Below are 19,764 nucleotides of genomic sequence, written 5' to 3'. Positions count from 1 at the left end.
TAAGAAAGTCAAGGGGACATTCTTTTCAGAGATTTGAAGGCTGTTTTGTTTTGTTTTGTATTTTTGTTGTTGTTGTTTGTTTGTTTTTGGTACTGGGGATTGAGTGCAAATGTACTTTACCACTGACCTACATCCCCAACCCATTTTCTTTTTTGTTTTGAGACAGGGTCTTGCTGAGTTGCCCAGGCTGGCCTCAACATTTGTGATCCTGTTGTCTCAGCTTCCTGAGCAACTGAGATTACAGGCATCACCTCCCTCAGCCAGAGATGGGAAACTTTAAAGAAAGCCTGTAATTGGGCTGTCAGAGAAGTTTCCTAGGAAAGCCAGATGACTGTCATTTAAAATATCTACAAAGAATAATGTAAGCAGTTAAAAGATAACCCACAATTATAAACCATCAGAAATAAAAGTGATAAAGATAAGAGGTGAAGCCTCTACCAAACAACATAACCCATCAGGAGTAAACTGGTACATATTTTATTGTATGAGTTGTAAATATTTAAGATTAATAAATAGCCTTTTAAAGCTTAAAAAAAGAAATACACAGATCCATAAAAAAGATGACACACAGTCCTAGATCTTCTGAAAGGCATGGACACATGTTCACAACAGTCCATAGTACCAAAAATAAAAATCATGGAACCAGCACCAGTAGCTCAAACACATGCACTACTACAAAGGTACTCACACAACACAGGCGAAAGAAATCACTCAGACACAATCCTTGCATACATGACAATCAAACATGCACTCAAATGATGATTCATGGTATTTTGGTTCATGTTCTTTTCCTGACTCTTCACATGAAATACAAAGGATCACCAAGTCCTGGTACTAAGGCACAAGATCACACAAGCAGTACACCACATACATAGTCTAATATTTGACACCTACAGCCAGCAATTTGTTTTAGTCTATTAGTTTTGTGGGCTCTGCAGATAGAAGTGGAAGGGTACAAATGCATATTTCAGGCACACACATTAATGTTGAAAATTTAATAAGAGAATATAAAAGTGAAAAGCAGAGGCTATACTCCCTCTTATAAAACTGAGAAGTACTTGCCAGTCACTCAATAAATATTTAATACAGAGAAAAAACTTAAAATAGGAAGATACCTCTTTCAGATACCCCTTCTGGAGACACTGAGGTAATTCAAGGGGAGGATCACACCAAATAAACCCATTTGAGTATCCATCTCAGCCTATACAGATGTCTCCTAGCTGGGAAGACACATTGTTGTGCAACGTATATTCCCATGCTGGGCTTGAGCTTGTCTACCTTGGCTCCCTGCAGTCACATCTGCCCCAAATTGTGAATGGTTTACAGTCCATGCACACTTGGCCCTCTTGCATTTGGACCTGTAGTAAGGCAGTATGTCTGATGGAGGGTGGATAGAAGAGGAAAACTGTTCACTTTATAGTGGCTGGGAAGCAAAGAGAGAAGGAACATGTGTCTGAGTACCTTTTCAGGGGCACATCCCCAATGACCTCATTTCCACCAACTGGGTCCCACCTCCTAAAATGTGCCACTACCTCCCAATGGGTTATCAGGTGGGAAAGAAATGTTTAATATATGAACCTATGAGAGACATTAAAGATCCTCATCAGGTTCTATCCCTTGTCCCAATAAACTCAATCCATCTCACAGCATTCAGTACATCTCCAAAGGTCCAAATGGTCTCAATAGTTCCTGTATTGCTCAAAAGTCCTTATCCAAAGTCTCCTCTGAGACTCAAGGTAACTCAGTGAAGTGGTACTGTGAGGTAAAAGATTTATACTCCACACATTTTCTTTTAATTAATGAGCATAGTTTTATTTTCCTCCCATACCCTAATCCTTATTTTATTTACTAGTTTTAGAGTTAGTTAAAAATCACTAACCTTTGCACAGGGCAACAACCTAGGTTATAGGAAAAGTACAAATTAAAAGGCATTAGCAAAGTTCTAGAGCATAGAGATTGACTGAGATGAAAACCAGAAGCCCATACCTTCAAAATTCAAGCTTCTCAACAATCATGTCTTCTTAGATTCACAGGTCCCAGATGACTCAGTGACCACTAGACCCAGATAAGACCCTCACAACCCACATTCCAGAAAAGGAAATTTATCCAGATTAGTGAACTACCCTGTTGCCCACCTGCCCAAGATTGAGGAAAGAATCCCATATAACATGCTATATAAACATTCCCTTGGCAGCACTAAGCAAGATAAAACAAGGAGCTAGCCATTCATTTTCTTACCTGTGGGCATGTTGCAAAATAATGTCTTTTCTTTTCCCAACACACTGATGCTTCAAGTCATTGGCTCTTTCAAAGGAAAGAAAAGCAGCAGAATCAAAACTTTCATATTTATATTAGCTATAATCCTCTGTAAAATGATAAAGAACTTAAAATACTTGAAAGATACAATGATGAAGGAGAAACACAACCATCCCAAAAAGGAAGAATGAAAACTTGCAAGTTGGAATCTGAACAAAGCATACTAGGATAAACATTAAGTTTTGTGTTCCATGTATGGAACTGGGGCACATGATTGTGCAATATATGTACCAGAGGACTTGGACATCCTCAGCCCTCCACACTTTGTCTATTGCAGGGCCACTCTATGGAGCAAGGTGAGCTCACTCCCTGTGACTTCCCATGGCAAATGTTTTATGTTGCTGACTTTGCTAACTACCTTGAGTTTTCAATACAACACTGGCTTCACTCTCATAGTTTGACAAATCACCCTTTTGGGGGCCTGCTGGATGGGACTCTGACTGTTACACATACTTCATTGCTACACCAAGCTTTCCTCTCAAATATCAGTACAAGCCTCCAGACCCCACAACACTTGCATTCAGCATGCCTGATAACCAGAATCACATGGACAAAGCAATAGTGTGCTATCAATAGAATCAGTAGCCAGGACATTCCATACCATGGACTCTTCATGCCTGAATGGTGTTAGTTAAACAGGAAATGGATCTTCCTAAGTTTCCCTGGGAAAGCAGGGTACCCTGACATTCTCCTCTCAAACAAGTCTTATCCCTAAGGTACATTTCTAGTGTATTAGTGCAAAGACTTAGCTTCCTTTTAATGGAGCTAATCTCTTTACTAATCACACCTTCCTTGGCTCCAACTTTACTAGCCCCCTTTTCTGGAAAGTCTCCAAGTATTTCAAATCTTTCCACCCAGTCTTTTGCTCCTGAGTCAAATATAAATCTGGCTGAAAAGGTAGAAATAGCCAGGCCACATCCTAAATGATATGCTGCCTTGAAATTTCCTTGATCAGATTAATTAGTCTGTGTTTTATTTACCATTTTCCCTATGTTGACATAGATCTGAAAATAACAGAGTAGAAAAGCTGTATTTGGTTCATTTTCTGAGAGATCTCAGTGTCCACTGACACAAACTCCAAGGCTCTGGGCCCAAAGTGAGGCAGAACATTAGAGTGGAACAACAATGTAGTGCAGAAAAGCATCTCAGAACACAGTATTCAGGAAGAATAGAGAAATAAAGAGGGTATGGAAGTGGAGGGGGAAGGTTTCTTCTTGCCTAGCACTGCTGAGTGAAAAGTTATACAGCATATTATGTGGGATTATTCCCTCAGTCTTGGGCACATGGGCACCAGGGTAGTTCACTAGTCTGGACAAATGTCCTTTTATGGAATGTGAATTTTGAGGGTCTAATCTGAGTCCACTGGTCACTGAATCATCTGGGAATGTAAATCTAAGATAACATGATTGTTTAGAAGCTTGCATTTTGAAGGTATGGGCTTCTGATTTCCATCCAAGTCACTTTATACTCTACACCTTTGCTAATACCGTTTAATTTGGATTTTTTTGTAACCTAGGAAGGGATGGTACCCAGTGCAAAGGATCATCAGGTACAAAATATGACTGACTTCTTCCAAGCACACATGGATGCCTACACTTATAATCCAGTGAATCCATATCAATGGTTGAATGCACTTATTAGGTTAAAGCTGTCAAAACCCAATCATTTGACCTCTAAAGGTTTTTGCACTGTCTTATACATGAGAATTTGGGAGACATCTTGCATCTAAAGCATAACTATCTGTCACCTTTAAATAAGCATTCCATAAATTATCTGGGTATGTAGAATTCAGGCAAAATGTAGACCAATACAGGCCAGAAGTAATATGAGTGGACTCTAATCCAATTCCCACTAAGGTCCTTATTTCAATCTCAAACTCTCATGGACACAGCCTCTACTGTCTGCATTAATGCCTCCCCACATTCTGGTCTGACCTCACATCAGCATCCAGAAAGCTCTCTTTTAGCATTCTTGGTTTTCTCTATCCTGCTTCTCCAAGCTCTTCCAAACCACTCCTGCAAAAGCCTTCTGAACCACATGATCAGGTACAGTCACATAATGTCCACACTCTTGGCACTAATTTTCTGGGATAGTCTGATATCTGTAACAGTACAAATATCTCTGAGGTCAATATTTTGAAATAAGGAAAAATTAATTTGGAATCATTGTTTAGAGGTTATAGTTCATAATTGTTTGGCCCTGTTGCCTTTGGGCCTGTGGCTAGGTAGAATATTTTGGTGGAGGAATAGTGCTCACCTCAAGGTGGTCAGGAAGCAAAAGAGAATGAGAAGGAGAGGGAGGGGGAAAGAAAGGCAAATGTCCTAATATCCTGTTTCCATTGATATGATTAACTTCCGTCACATCCCACCTCCTATAAGATTCTACTTTCTCTCAATAGCACCATCCACTGGAGATCAAGCTCTGACCTCATGATCCTTTCCTGTATGGCAAAGACAAAACCCCCAAGATGGAACTCAGATCCCCTTAATTACTTCTTCTACTACTCACAAAAAAGGCAAATCTTCTCAGTTTCTTTCCCTGTGTCACAGCCCAGTGGAAACTCAGCCAAGGAGGCAGGCACAAAAAGTCAAAGTTGGGTTCCAGGAAGGAAGAAGGCATATGTGTGTCTCCTGCTGGCCACCTGGATCATACAACTTGATGATACATCAGCTACTCAATGCAAATTGAAGAAATGAAGAAGGCTGCAACACCCTATCAGACAAGCACAAAGAAGGAGGTACTTCCCACAAAAAGACAATCTTGATCCTTGAGGAAAGGATGAAGAACATTTCAAAACTTGACCCAATAGAATATGTCTACCAAACAGAAATCAAAATCTCAGTGAGCATTGGGGACTTTTGGATGTTCTGACCAGCTCTGAAGCTTTAGGATTCCACAGGGAAGGAGTGCCTGACATGTATCAGCAAACACCACCCAGGGTACAGGTGGTACTAGGGTAGAGGTTCTGTATGCTGTTGGCAGCCTCATACCCTGGAGGCTGGAGTCTACATCCACTACCTTAGTCTCAGAGAAGCCAACTGCATCTTTGGCTGCCCAGCTAATTATCGGGGCATTGGCATGAGAGAGGTCTTCTTCCATCTCACCTCCTGTCCAGAAAACCCCACAGTTTTATGCCTGCTGCCCATAACAAACAAGAAATCTAATAAGAAGTTTCTGTTTTGTCCACCAAGTCCAGCCATCTTTCAACTGAGATGCCTTGACTACATAAATTCTGAGAAGGAATTTACCTGCCTAAGAAACAAACATTGCTGAATCCATTCACATGAGGAAGAGCAAGGAATCAACAAACATGAGTGTTCTTTGTCCCTGAAGAATGAACTAACCCAGTTAGGAGTAATATATGGATCAGAATGACAGGACAATGCATATATACAAAGATTCCTGATGCCCCACTTACAATACATGTAGAATTGCCAATATTTGAACTCACAGTTGCTTGAGTATGTGTTTAATTAACATAGATGAATGGTCATACATCCTGAAAACACACACACACACACACCAGAGGTGTGCTAGTAAATGCTTAATAAGAAGTTATCCAGGGGGATGTAAGAAAGTCTTGTCACTTAGTTTACAAGTTATATCTATCCAACCCAAACTAATTTCAATCAAGTAGAACTAAATACAAACTTCAAAAGCCATGAGCCCCTTCTGTTACCACAACTAGTTCCAGCCAGCTCTGGCATACAAAGGAATTTGTGCAAGCAATTCATTTCTCCCTGAAATATGAACTTCAACTTCAACCCCAAATGCACACAAAAAACTATATAAATATCTCTAGCAATCAATACACCTTATAGCTTCTGAACATATGTATACCTGCTATCTGCACCCTAAACAGATAAAATGTCTGTTACTATGTGAACTTTTACAGGAAACCACCCTATTCATTCTAAATGTTCAAATGTGTCATTCCTACAATTACACATATAAATACAACATGAGCTGGAGACATCCCGTTAAACCATCACACTGCCACTATACACACAATTAATTAATACCCTACATGGCACAGACTCTAGAAAACCAACAAATACACAAACACTTGTCTCACGCACTACCAAATAGACATACATATAATCCCACATTTCTATAATACATTTCTCCACAACACCTAAATGCACAATGTACACAGCCTATTTTCAAGCACATAATAAACCTCCACGTCTGCAAGAACACACACCTCAAGAGACCCAAAAATTCAAAGAAACACTCAGCCACCCAAAATCTATACACCTCAAACACATGGGACTAAACACAAACACCAGGACCATTCATTCAGGAAACATCACACAAATCTTCAAGGATTACATTTCACCATACACACAAACACAACTGAGCATCTTTATATGCAGACTCTAAATACACACATCCACACATCTATGAACAGAGACCTAAACACTCAGGTGCATAGACACAAAACACAAAAACATTAATCTGGCATGCATCAGGTAGACGTCAATACCAACAAACACACAAAATCAAACATTCACTAATCTTTATTCACTGATCAAATAATACTCAGCTCCCACACAAAAATGGGGAGACAGACACACAAATATTTCCAAAACATCTCATATAGATTCCTTAAAACACTTATATAGTATTCTACATCTCCAGAAAGCAACCTGTGTTAGACAAACATGTCTATATACGCCTACAAACATCACAGCATTCATCAAAGAAATACACTTTGAATATTCCTACAAACCTCATTCTTAATGAAGAAAGTTACAGAATACAACCAACCACTGATGAGTCCAAAAAACCAATTTGTATGCCCAATGCACAGGAAAATCTCCATCATATCATAAAGAAAAACACATAAAACCACTTACAAATCCCATATTATCACTGGCTAGAAGAATGAATTTCCTCTCAACCTGAATACTAAGAAATAGCTATCAATCATCTCTAATACATATAAACACAATTTCCACACTCCCCTGTGTAAATGTGCAATGTTGCCTCTCCATAACATAAATAAATCCCTATTTCCCAGATGTATAAATATAAGTTTCTACTCAATACACACATAGCCCCAGAAATTGCATCAAAACTTCCATATCCCTTAAATACACATATGCCTAAATATTTTTCCTTTTCACAACCATTGCTCATTCATGCAACAAACACTGACACACACAAATGAGTACCTATAGGGTGTGCTAGTTAATACAATCTGTATATACATGTACCTATCTAAAAGCATCACATTCTTACACAATTACCCAGCACATACAAATATGGAAATATTCCCAAACATACATGATATCTAATGCTGCCATCATATATAAAATCAAAAACTGCCAATAAAAAGAAATAACTCCACATCCAAAATGCAGAGTCCTACTAACACCACACCACAATCAATATATATTTCCATCCTACTATTCCAAAAAGTACTCACAGACTGGCCATCAGACACTCAAATACATAAACATAAATATGAATACCAAAAATAAAAACAAACCCACATAACTAAATAGCATGTCCTGAATATAAAAATATTCCTATATTTCCATATTATGTCAATCACTTTGCAAACCCAGAGAAATACACCCAAATGCAATCCTTTACATTGCCCATATGCACAAACATATATTTATTTCCAAAATTACCACCGTGCATGCACACATCCCAGTATTCATGGACACAAAAAAAGGTTAAATATTATGAAACTCAAATTATAAACACCTAACCTCAACTCCCTGAGTTTATGCCCATCACTTCTCACACCCTCCAAATCCACTCATCCCTACACAGTCTCACAGAAAAACTCACAATGTTCCTTTCATCTTAAATTACACCCATACACCACCACCCAGACTTCTGAATATGTAGCAGATTCTCATGAGTCAGTTGAAACAAAACAACCCCAACACTCTGAATGCATATCAATACATTAGGGACACTACCACCCGACAAAAGGAAGAATGAAAACCACTCATGCTCTCTGAATTTCTACCATCACTAAAATGACAAGCTCAACATCTAATTTTCTCATATAAATTACCCCGCATAATTTTTATGTCCCTATTATCCAAACGAAAATTACCTTGTGTCTACAAATACACACCTGGACTCCCAAGTAACCCATCAACACACACAAGAGAGCGCAAAATCAATTTAACATGTACAATAGATGAATACCATAAAATTTAATAATAAATTAAGAATCTCTTCATTGCAAAACGACTTGTGGTCAAATGTTTCTCCTGTAATCATGTTGCTTTGTCCAGACTCTTCCACCAACAGTCAATCTATGAGGGCATGTCAATCGTGATGTGACCACATCAGCCTCAGCAAAAGTGACTCAGTATTCCGTTTTACAAAGTCACTAACATCATGAAAAATGAGCGTCCTTCTGCCTAACAACCCGGATACCGGCTGACAGTGTCTCTAACATTCACAGCTTTGGACGGGGAACAAGAAAATGACAGTCACAACTTCGTCTTACACTGACAGGAGCGCTGACCTGCTGACCGGTACCATACTTCTCAAGAACTGCAGAGGTTCCCTGGAGCATGGGCGTCACTCAGGCTGCAAGGGACATGGACAAGGCCTCGACGTTCGTACCGCCCTGGCCAACGTGCCCCTCACTTCCAGACCAGGTGGGCCCTGGCATAGCTGGACTAGTCGGGGCACGGCCCATATCCAAGGTGAGGAAAGGCCAGCACCCCGGGCTACCTGGCGAGGCAAAGGGGCCTGTGCAGCGAAGCAGGTGACTACTCACAAGCACACGGAGGCCGACGGCCCCACGGACGGAAGACTGGACAGACACACTCGAGACCTATGGGACTGACTCTGGACGCACCGTGGGAGCCACAGCCAGACATTGGGAACCCGCTGTCAGTGCTCCTGCCTATTCCTTCCCACACTGGAGCTGCAAGGGACGCTAGAGCCAGCTGTAGAATGGCAGCCCGAGAGCGCCAGAGCGCCTCTAGCTAAGAGCATGCGCATGCGCGAGGGGTGCCAGAGGGAAGCCCAGCGCGCTTAAGAGGGTCGGGATGTCTGCGAGATGTCTCTGTCAAGGCGGCTTCTTGTTGCAGAGCCTCTGGGCTGGCTCTTCTTTCAGAGAGTGCATCTGAATCACCGCTAGTGATTTTCACTATTACTAACCGGCCATGCCTATATTAGAGACCACTGCTGCAGCACTTGGAAGCAGTCTACTCTGAAGCATAGTGTCATCATTTGGGCCCAGTGTTTTTACCACTTTTACACTATATACGTTTAATTCGTGTTCACTAGTCCAAACATCAGTGTATGCTTTCTTCCTAGTCCATCTGTAGGTTCCATTAAAGAACAGGTCTGGAAAAGAATTATAGGTCTGGGTAACACTCTGAAACCCCCATTCCTTTATTTTGCCTACTTCTACATTTACTGAACTCGGCATATTATAGCATACGGAGAGCTCTCCCAATATATATGGATGCTTAATTCTTTTCTTTGAATATTTTTCTTATATGCTTAATGAAGACTTGACAATATTAACCAATTTCAGTAGACAGAAATTTAATCCTCCACATCCTTTTAGCTGGAACTTTTTCAAATTTTTACCACGGAGTCACTTGATCTGTGCCGCAGTCTGGCTGGGCACAAAATCATGAGCCACCACACACCTTGTAGATTCAAACAGCAACTCTTTATTCTTGAACTGTCACCAGCACTTTACACACACGTTCTGGGGGAATCCACGTTCTGGGCAAAATCCCAAATACTCTCTGAATCCCACAAGAACTCAAAGGGAACTCAAGGAGTGTGCCTGAGGCAGCAGGATACTCCCTATTCCCAACAGGGTACACCTTAAACCTGGAACTGCCCTAAACCCAAGGAGCGGGATACTCCCTAATCCCAGCAGGATACACCCTAAACCTGGATCCGCCCTGGTCCTTGAGCAAGGTCACCTTACATGCAATGTGACTGCAAATGACCTGGGTTATGCCATGCGTCATACCTACTTGACAATGGCCCTCAGCAGATCTGGTAATACATTGAAAAATAATTCACTCCCTTGATGCTCTTTCTGGGAATTTGGGTAATTAATATCACTTCCCTCCAGAGGATAATGGGGAAGACATGTCAAATGTGGCACTGCCAAGTGTCTCCTGGTTCACAGACCTAAAATCTCTGCACAAGGCAGGCAGGGCCTTTGTCATACCTCCAAGTTTCCTGATTAGGTGTACATCCATGTTCAGAATATTTTTTTTTTCCCTTCAGCAACAGATGTTAGTTCAGGACTTTAAGACAGCAATGGTCAGATGGTAGGATGGAAGAATATTTCACTGCTGCCTTTCATGGCCACTATATTCCTTGACTTTGTCCTACAGAATTTACTGTACTGAGCCATATTTTTAGATATGGAGAGCTCTCCCAATATATATGAGTGAAAGAACAGATGTTTTCTTTGAGTGTGTTTGTTATAACCTTAATCAAGGCTTGACATTGTCCATCAATTTCATCAGACAGAACAATTTTACCCTTTCCCTGTTTGTAATATACAGCATACTTTCAGTTGGTACACTTTAAAAATGTGTACCATGGATAAACTTAGCCTTGTAACATTGAGAAAAAAAATCCATTTACTTGATGCTCTTTCTGGAAATTCCGGCAATTAGTATCACTTCCCTCCAAAAAACAATGTGGCAGACCGGTTAGGTGTGACACTGCCAAGGGCCACCCTGGTTGAAGACAGAAAAGTTCTAAAGGAAGCAGACTAGGTCTTTGCCATTACTCCAAAGTTTCCTGATTGGGTGGAAAACTTCTGTTTTCTGAAGCTCGTCACACAAATTCAGACATGTTTTTTTTGTGTGTTTTCTTTGCTCAGCAATCATTGTTAGCCTGGGGATTTACAATAATAATGTCAGATGGTAGGGCAGAAGGACATTTGACTGCTCCTTTCCATGCCAGTCTGCACAAATTGAATTTGAGCTAGTTGGATTATATGTCCATCTAGAGTCTAGCATTTTGAAGTAGTGGAAAACAGATTGCATAGGGTTAGGGCTGAAGTTCAGTGGAAAAGTACTGCCTAAGAGTATACAAGGGCCCTGAATTCATTTTGATCTAGCAAATAAAACTTGCTTTGAAAATCTCATCTCCATCATTCATTATAGTAAACCATTATTTTTTTAAAAAAAATTGTAGAATTAAGAGAAAAAGACAGTTTTACCACACTGTCCTTTATATGAGTATTAAAAAAAAACAGAACAAAGAAACACACTAGATCTAATATCAGTGACATGCATGAAAACTATGGAAAATAATGAGCATATTAACAAGTAAAATATGAGCCAAAGAAGCCTGTTTTCAGTGTCTGGCTATTCTGTTTTGCCCTATTCCTTTAAAAAGGCTGGTGTTGAATATCTCATGAACACCACAGTGTGTGTTTTGCAGATTTGACTAGATGAAAGAAACACTATATCCATAAAATAAAAGCCATACTGTACAGTTTATTAGCTGTTTATACCCATGATTTTGTGTCTGATGAGATCCATGGATAAATGATCATGACCAGGAGGGGAAGCAAACAAAGATAATTAATGAGGTGTTGAAACAGCATTGCATCTGTCAAACCACTGTCCTGTGAATCTGAGAAAGTATTTCAAAATGGCCCAGAGGCACACACCACTTGTGACCCCACTATATTCTGTGAAGGGAACTTTAAGTTCTCCCATACCTGCCAGAGCTCTTCATGGAATGTCTTCTCAGCCCCACCCAGGCCTGCTGCACTTGTCCCCACTCACCGCAGAATGTTTTGATCCCTCATTTAACTGGTGTTTACATTCAAACTTTGCATAGCTGTAGTAGGACCTGAAGGAACTGCTACAGCCAGTTCATGTTCTGGGTCCTCTATTGATGTTTTCCACTCTGGAAACTGGAAGACTCTTTGTCTAGTGTCCTGATCTTTTGAATGAGGTGAGTCCAGAGGGTCAGGAGCTTGTCATCATACTGCCAGTTGCCCCGTAATACCTGGGGAAGTTAAATGGAATACTTCCCCTGTGATCAATTTAGCAGAAGTAGAGGAAGGAAAGAGCCTTATACAATGCGCTTGACATGGGTCAGGAAGTCCAGGGAAAACTGAAACTGCTCATGAAGAAGAGGGCTCCTAGGTTACAGGTCTAGAAATCTCAGGGAAAGTACACTGGGTGAGCAGAAAGAAGAGAGGGCAAAGGTTTGATTCCTTATAGAAAGAACACAGGGATTTAGGCAGTGGGAGAAGGTACCATAGTGTGGGGAGGGATTGATTGCTGGAGCGGAGAGCCTGAAAACTGTTTCCATTCTTCAGACATCTAGAAGCTGACTGTGATATCATTCTGAGGGGACTGACAGGAGGGTCTCATATCATAAGTGGGCAGTGGAAAAAAAAATTGTTTTAGTTAGAAAATTGCCCTGGTCGGTTTCTCAATAACCACATCTTCAGTGCACTATCCTCTCTGTGAGGAAAGCTGCAGGTGCTCTAACTACCACAGTCCAGAGCTCCTCACTGACCCACTGCCCTGGAAAACTTTTTCTTCAGTCCAGGCAGGAAGTATTCTCAATTCCTGAAGGGCAAGGAACTTAGGAAACCTCAACCAACATAGATTTGAGTCTCTGTGAGGTCTTCTGAATGTTTAGTGCTTTCTTGGAAAAAAATCTTTTAGACCTTTTTGGTGTTGACAGCTTTTTGTGGTGTAGCCATGCCCCTTCATTTTATGTTGGCAGGAAGATTTTGCTCATTTTTCTTCCTTGGTATTCCATTGTAACTGCATACATGGGGTGCGGGGAAGTACTGTTTTCTAGGATCAGGTTTAAAGACAATTGGGTTCTTTTTGAGAGGAAGGAGAATAGCCCACAACTATGAAGGGGCCCTACTCATATTGTCACTTGAAGTTAGGCAGGGGTCCCAATTAATATGTGCAAGTGTTGAAGGTGGTGGACCTTGCATTTTTTGACTACATTCTGCCAGATGTCCTGGTGAACAGGGATGTGCTCTAGACAACCTTGCTATATTTGGCATCTGGCATAGGCCTGGTTCTCTATGACACTTTCCTTCCCATTATTGAGAGCTCAATGGAAAAGAACCTCAGAATGGCTCAATTCCCAGGCTCAATAGCAAGACCAATGGCTGTGAAAATGTCTGGAAAGCCACACTCATCATCCCATCACCTTTCATATACCTTAGTGGCCTTTGTTGTTCATTCAAGGAGAAGATCTCAGGGAACTGAAATCTGTCATACAGACCTCTTCCTTGGGAACAGAGCTTGCTGTGTCAAGTAGGGACCACTGAACACTGGGGACAGGGCTGGCCCGAATCAGTGCCCCCACTGTTTTTGTGGTCAGAAATGCTGGGAGAAGTACCCACATGCTAGGCAGGATGTGTTCCTGATTGACTTTCCGGGTTTGTCTGGCTCCAGCCAGGGAGAGATTTCATTCAAGTTTAGTTGTGCAAGCCTAGGAAAGAAACAGAAAGATTTATAAATAACATCAGCAAAAGGAAACTGAGGAGGTGATGGGGCAATATTCTCTGGGAACTGTCACCTTCACAAGAGATCTTGAAGTATGTGGAAGTGCTCTGGAGAACCTTCCTTTCCTATTGTTAAACCTGAGGAGAGGGATGGTACTACTAAGCAGAGTCAAATTGATCCATTTCTAGAGAGTCACCCAGGAGGCCAATAAAATTTCTGAAAAGAATGAATAAGCAGTCACTCAGAGTCAAGTAAAGCTGAGGTGTCACAGTCAACAGATAGTGTTCAGGGAATTTTTGTATACTAGGAATGACTCTTCTCTGTGTATAACTTTTGTCTAGATGAGCATACCATGAAGTTTACTCAGAGATATTTGCAAACTGTACAATTTTTCTGCCCACAGGCCCCTTATCTATTGTTCTCCATCAGATTTCCCATGACCAAGGAACTGGGGAGCCTCCTTCTTGCTGCCATTTTCCCTCTTCTGCATTCTCCTTTTTGCTTTGCCTCCACAACATTGGCATTAAAGAGACCAGGCAAGAATTTCAATCCTGGTGCCCCTATGTCTCCCTTTCTTTATCTACCCCTTTGCAAACAACCAGCTGTTCTGGGAGCTGTTCCTGGTGCAAGTGTGATTGCACCCATCTCTCAGGATAACCCTCTGGTGCTGTCTGCTTACTCTGGAAAACTATTTGTGCCTAAGCTGTTCACCTTCATACAACGTGAGCAAAAACAGAGACCAACAGAGTCTTCTCATATTCAAAACATTGCCCAAACTCAGGTATCCCTCAACTGGAGGGCTCCAGGAACCTTATATGAGAGTGTGGAGCATCCTGCTTCATTTCTCATGGCACCTTCTGGCCATAGCCTATGATACAGTCTTATGTTCCATGTAATGAATATTTTCTTAGCTATTGGTTCACAAAATTATTGAGATACTTGACAGTATTTCAAAAGCACTTGTGATTGCAAACTGAGGCTGGGTCCACTCTGGGATCAGGAAATAAAGGGGCAATTTCTGTGTAAAACATTTGAAAATAATAAATCTGACTAAAATATTCTGGTCTTTTTATTATCACCATGTGCTGGCAATTCTAAGTGATGTCACTGATAAATACTTCACCCCATCAGGACAGACAACTCCAGCCATCACACCTTCAACCTTTAATATCACTGCCAGGCTTCATTTTTCTCTTCTTTTTCTTTCCAGCCATGAAAGTGTGCCAAAAAAAGTTGTACAGTTTTTCTCTCCAGATTCCTGAGAGGAATGTACTTAAGAGCATCTTTGGGAATGCTAGATACTGAAGGGCTTTAATGTTGTATTACTATATGGTTTCAAAAAGTGAAGACATTATTTTATTTATTTATTTATTTATTTATTTATTTATTGTTGTAGTTAGACACAATACCTTTAATTATTTATTTGTTTGTTTGTTTGTTTATTTTTATGTGGTGCTGAGAATCAAACCCAGGTAGGTGAGGGCTTTTATCGCTGAGCCACAACCACAACCCCAAGACTTTCTTAAAGAGTGGCCAAGGAAGCCCTCAGGCGCCAGGCCTAGATTTTGAAAGATGGTAGATTTTGGCTTGGCAGAAAAAGTCACATGGTAGGCTTGCAGGGTATAGGTAGAGTATTCAGGGCTCAGAGGATAAGGAAGTATAAAATATATTTGGGAAATCATCAAAAAAATTGGTGTCATACTGGGCATGAATAGAAAGTAGGACTAGAAAAGTAAGTTGGAATCAGAAAGTTAAGATTTTTGAATGCCAGTTTGAGTAGTATGTGCAGACAAGTTTAGAAACTACTGTCTTAAAATTTTTCAAATATGACTTCTCTCCATACCCACTACTATGACACTAGTCACAGGTCACTTGAATTACTTCCTGTTCAGTCATTGTGCTTCTAATCACCCCTCATAGTTATCCTCCCCACAGCAACCTGGTGATCTCCCAGCAATACAAATATGACCATGTCAAATGCTTCTGCCTTTATCTTTTCCAACATCTTAAATCCTTTTTTACCTCCTGGCTCCACAACATTTACCAGTATAACATAGGCAGGTTTTCCATGAGTATTGTACATGGTGATTTTCAGCCTACTTGGATATATACCCTTTGGTACAGTGTTTAGAATCTTGGGAAAGAAACTCTTTGTTCTCTCCACCATTTCTTTTTTGCCCTGTCCCCTTTCCTCCATTCTGAGACATATTCTTCTACCAAAGGGCTTGACCCTTAATATGGAATACAAAGCCACTTTATGAAGTAGCCCTGTTTCTCTAATCTCAACTTTCACCAAGCTCTATTTTGTTACTTTAACTTCTCATACTCCAAACTTCTGAAAATTTCCAGAAGAGACCAATTATTCCTATATTGTGTGCCTATGCTTAGTTCTCTCCTGTCTTTTTAGAATGCCTCACCATTTTAGCTTCTCCAGTGCTCGTTCTCTCTCTCTCTCTCTCTCTCTCTCTCTCTCTCTCTCTCTCTCTCTCTTTGTTGTAAATGGACCTTTTATTTTATTTATATGTGGTGCTGAGAATTGAACCCAAGTTCTCACACATGCTAGGCTAGTGCTCTACCACTGAGCCACAACCCAGCCCACTCCAGTGCTCTAAAAAAAACAAAACAAAACAAACAAACAAACAAACAAACAAAAACCTTGAAGTTTTGAAAGCTATAAGCAATTCTCTTTGGAGATTTCTCTGACTCCTTACTGTGCTGGGTTGGGACTCTTCTTTTATTATCAAGGTTTCTATGTATTTTTCTTACTAAGCTTGCTGTGTTATACTATAATTAATTGTTTTAATATGTCTATAATTGTTACCTATGTCCTCTAGATTTGAAAATTTTATAATACTTTGATTTAATTTAGTCTTTTGACTTCAAGAAATTCAGAGAATTATTCTTAACAGAAGCTAACATCAAAATACATCAATATTGAAAATAATTTTATATATTTTTAAAGAAATTATAACTGCTACATAAAATGATATATATATTTATGGTGTACCATGTGATGATTTCATACACACACACACACACTCACACACACACACACACTTTGAGTCATGTTCAAATGGAGGTAAACATATCTATTTCTTCAAACATTTACTATTCCTTTATGGTGAAAATTTTTAAATCTTCTATCTTTTTAAAATGTATAGTACATTATTGTATAGTCACACTACTATACAATAGCACATGAGAATGTCTTTCTCTTATCAAATGGCACTTAATATCTGAAACTTTCCCCATCCTTTTCTCTCCCCTACTCTCCCTGGCCTCTGGTAACCACCATCCTACTATCAATTTCTATGAGACTAGCTGTTTTAGGTTGGACAGACGTAAAACAAAAGTAATTCATTTTGTTCAATCACAAAAGTGTGTTTTATACTTGCTGAATTTGAAGAGGGTGCCATATATCCAAATGGAAACATTGCAACATGTTTTAAAAATATGAAATTACACTACATGCTGGAGAACTTAATAAAAAAGGTAGGTGAAACTCCAAAAATAAAGTATGTATAGGAAGAACAAAGGACTGAAGACCAAAAATCATTAGGGCAACATATGCCTTTAAAAAGCAGAGATTAAGGAATTAAGTAGACAAAAGATTTGTAGAAGGAGAGTCAGCATAATGTATAAAAACCAGAAAAAGGAGTGTTTTGAGAAGCAGAGATGTGATGGAACTAGTATTCCAGGTGGCAAGGGGTCTTGTGAAGTTTCTCTCTGGTGACACCTACACTGGGAAGCAGCATCCACAGAGCAGGAACCACAATCTCCAGGAATCAAACTGGATAAATTTATGGAGGCTCCAATCCCTTTAGCCATAATCTAAACCCAAGTAGTTCTTGGCATTTTTGAGACACACACAACTTTTTGAAAAATCTCATGAAATCTAATGACTATCTATCCTTAGGAAAATACACTTGGGTACACATACATATGCAATTTCACTTATAATTTCCCATGGTTCACTCTACCACTACCCCTAAACCATCCCCACTCAAGCTTTTAAATGGACTTCCACATTACAAGTATGGTTACACCATCAGATGACAAACAATGCTTGGGTTCTGAGGACAGGTCATATGATTGAGGATTAAGAATTATTATCTCTGTTCAACCTTTAGTAAGTTTAAACTCATGGAGGCCTTAGGAGAAATCCTCTTTTGCCTTACCATTCTAAGGAGCAATGGACAGAGAAGAAGTATCCCTTGGTGCCTGCTAGTCTTTCCAGCCTGCCAATTGAGCATTTTCTGGATTTCTACCTATTGACTAACCAAATCACTAACTTAGGCTTCTAGCTACTGTGGTTCTGCAAACCTTGGCTTCCTAAGAGGTCTCCTTTAGAATTTTAACCAGCAAACAATTTACCTCATGCATGTCTGTCTTTTGACACCCCTTCTTTTAAATGACTCACCTTCATTTATTCCCTTTTTGAATTAAAGAATTTAGGAAAGCAATGAAAACATTCTGGCTTCCAGAAATAGAAAAATAATTGTTTAAATTTTTAAAGGAAAGGGGAACTGAGTCATAATCAACTTTTGTCAATCTTAGCTCAAGGAAAGAACAGTGATGTGGGAAATTCAGAGAACTGGACAATAAAAAATATTATCTTTGACTGTGATTTATATTATGAAGTTGTTTTTGTATGTATTTTCTGACTTTATTTTCTCTGAATTAGTACAAAAATATTTTTGCAATAACTGTTTCAAGAGTGAAATCAGATGTGTTGGGAAATTGTTTTGGGATTCTAAGTGTGTTTATTTGATCTATATGTGTCATTAGTGATTAAGTCTTGATATCTCTTCAAGAGAGAATTTTAGAATTTGATAAATGGAGATTCCTTTAAGTAGAATATGATATTTTGTGAAAAAAACTAAATATAGTAAATGTGAAAGAATATTAGTCTAGAAATAATTATTATACTCAATTTTATATTTGATTTTTAAAGAGATAAATTGTTTGCATAAAAACCCTGCCCCATTTTATAAGGGGGTTTGGGGGTGATGGGCTAGTCTGGTGCCATGCTGTTGAATTACATGACTCTGCATTTTTCAAAACACATAGAACTGTATACCCCAAAAGTAATTTTTCTTGGATGCAAATTTTAAAAATTAACCAGGATGGAAAGCAGACTAACAAATAGTTCTAACTGTATTTCAAAAATAACCTTTCTGGAAGGGACATGGAAGAAAAGACTTAACCTAAATAACTTTGGGAAACAATGTTTCATCTAGATAGTACAAAGGATCCAGAAGGAAAGACTAAGAAACCATCACAGATCAAAGGAGACTTAGGAGGAAGATAAAGGCAGTATAGTAGCCCAGGATAATATAGGCCATCGATGGAAAGACTGCAGAAATTCAAATGAAGTTTGTAAAGTTGAGTTAATAGTGTTGTGCCATGTTAGTTTCTTAGTTTTGATAAATGTGCCTTGGTTATATAAATGTTTATACATGGTTATGTGTTAATGCACCATGGTTATAAATAAGAGGAATATGGGTGAAAGGTGCAGGGAAACACTCAATAATAGTATGTGCTCAACTGTTGTAAGACCAAATTTATTTTCATATAAAAAGTTAAAAAGTGCTGCCTCAAAATCTATAAATTTAAAAGTTAGGCTTTGTTGATTCTAGTAAATACTGGATATTTTGGTATTCTTCTACTTTAATATGATAAGTTGTCATTTGGTAGAAGACTATTTAAACATAGATATAAATGGAATTTATTTAAAGAAAGAACTTTATTTTTAGGTCTTAAATAGAACTAAAACCAAACTGAATAATTTATCAAGGCTAACACAGGTTATGAATGTGCATGGGTGACTATGTTTCATCCAGCATAATGCTTTTGCCAAACAGAACTAGTGTCTGAAATATTTCCAATAGAATATTATTCACAGAGAACAATGCATGATTTCACATTAAATACATGAAAAGAAATTGTAATTTCATGGTGTCAGTGGGGGAAAAAACAGCCT

The sequence above is a fragment of the Marmota monax genome, unplaced genomic scaffold (assembly GCF_021218885.2).
Source record: "Marmota monax isolate L192 unplaced genomic scaffold, Marmota_monax_Labrador192_F-V1.1 WCK01_AAM20220418_F8-fsc00401, whole genome shotgun sequence".
In the NCBI taxonomy this organism is placed as follows: Eukaryota; Metazoa; Chordata; class Mammalia; order Rodentia; family Sciuridae; genus Marmota; species Marmota monax.
The sequence above is the reverse complement of the archived record's forward strand: the minus strand, read 5'-3'. Positions refer to the sequence as shown.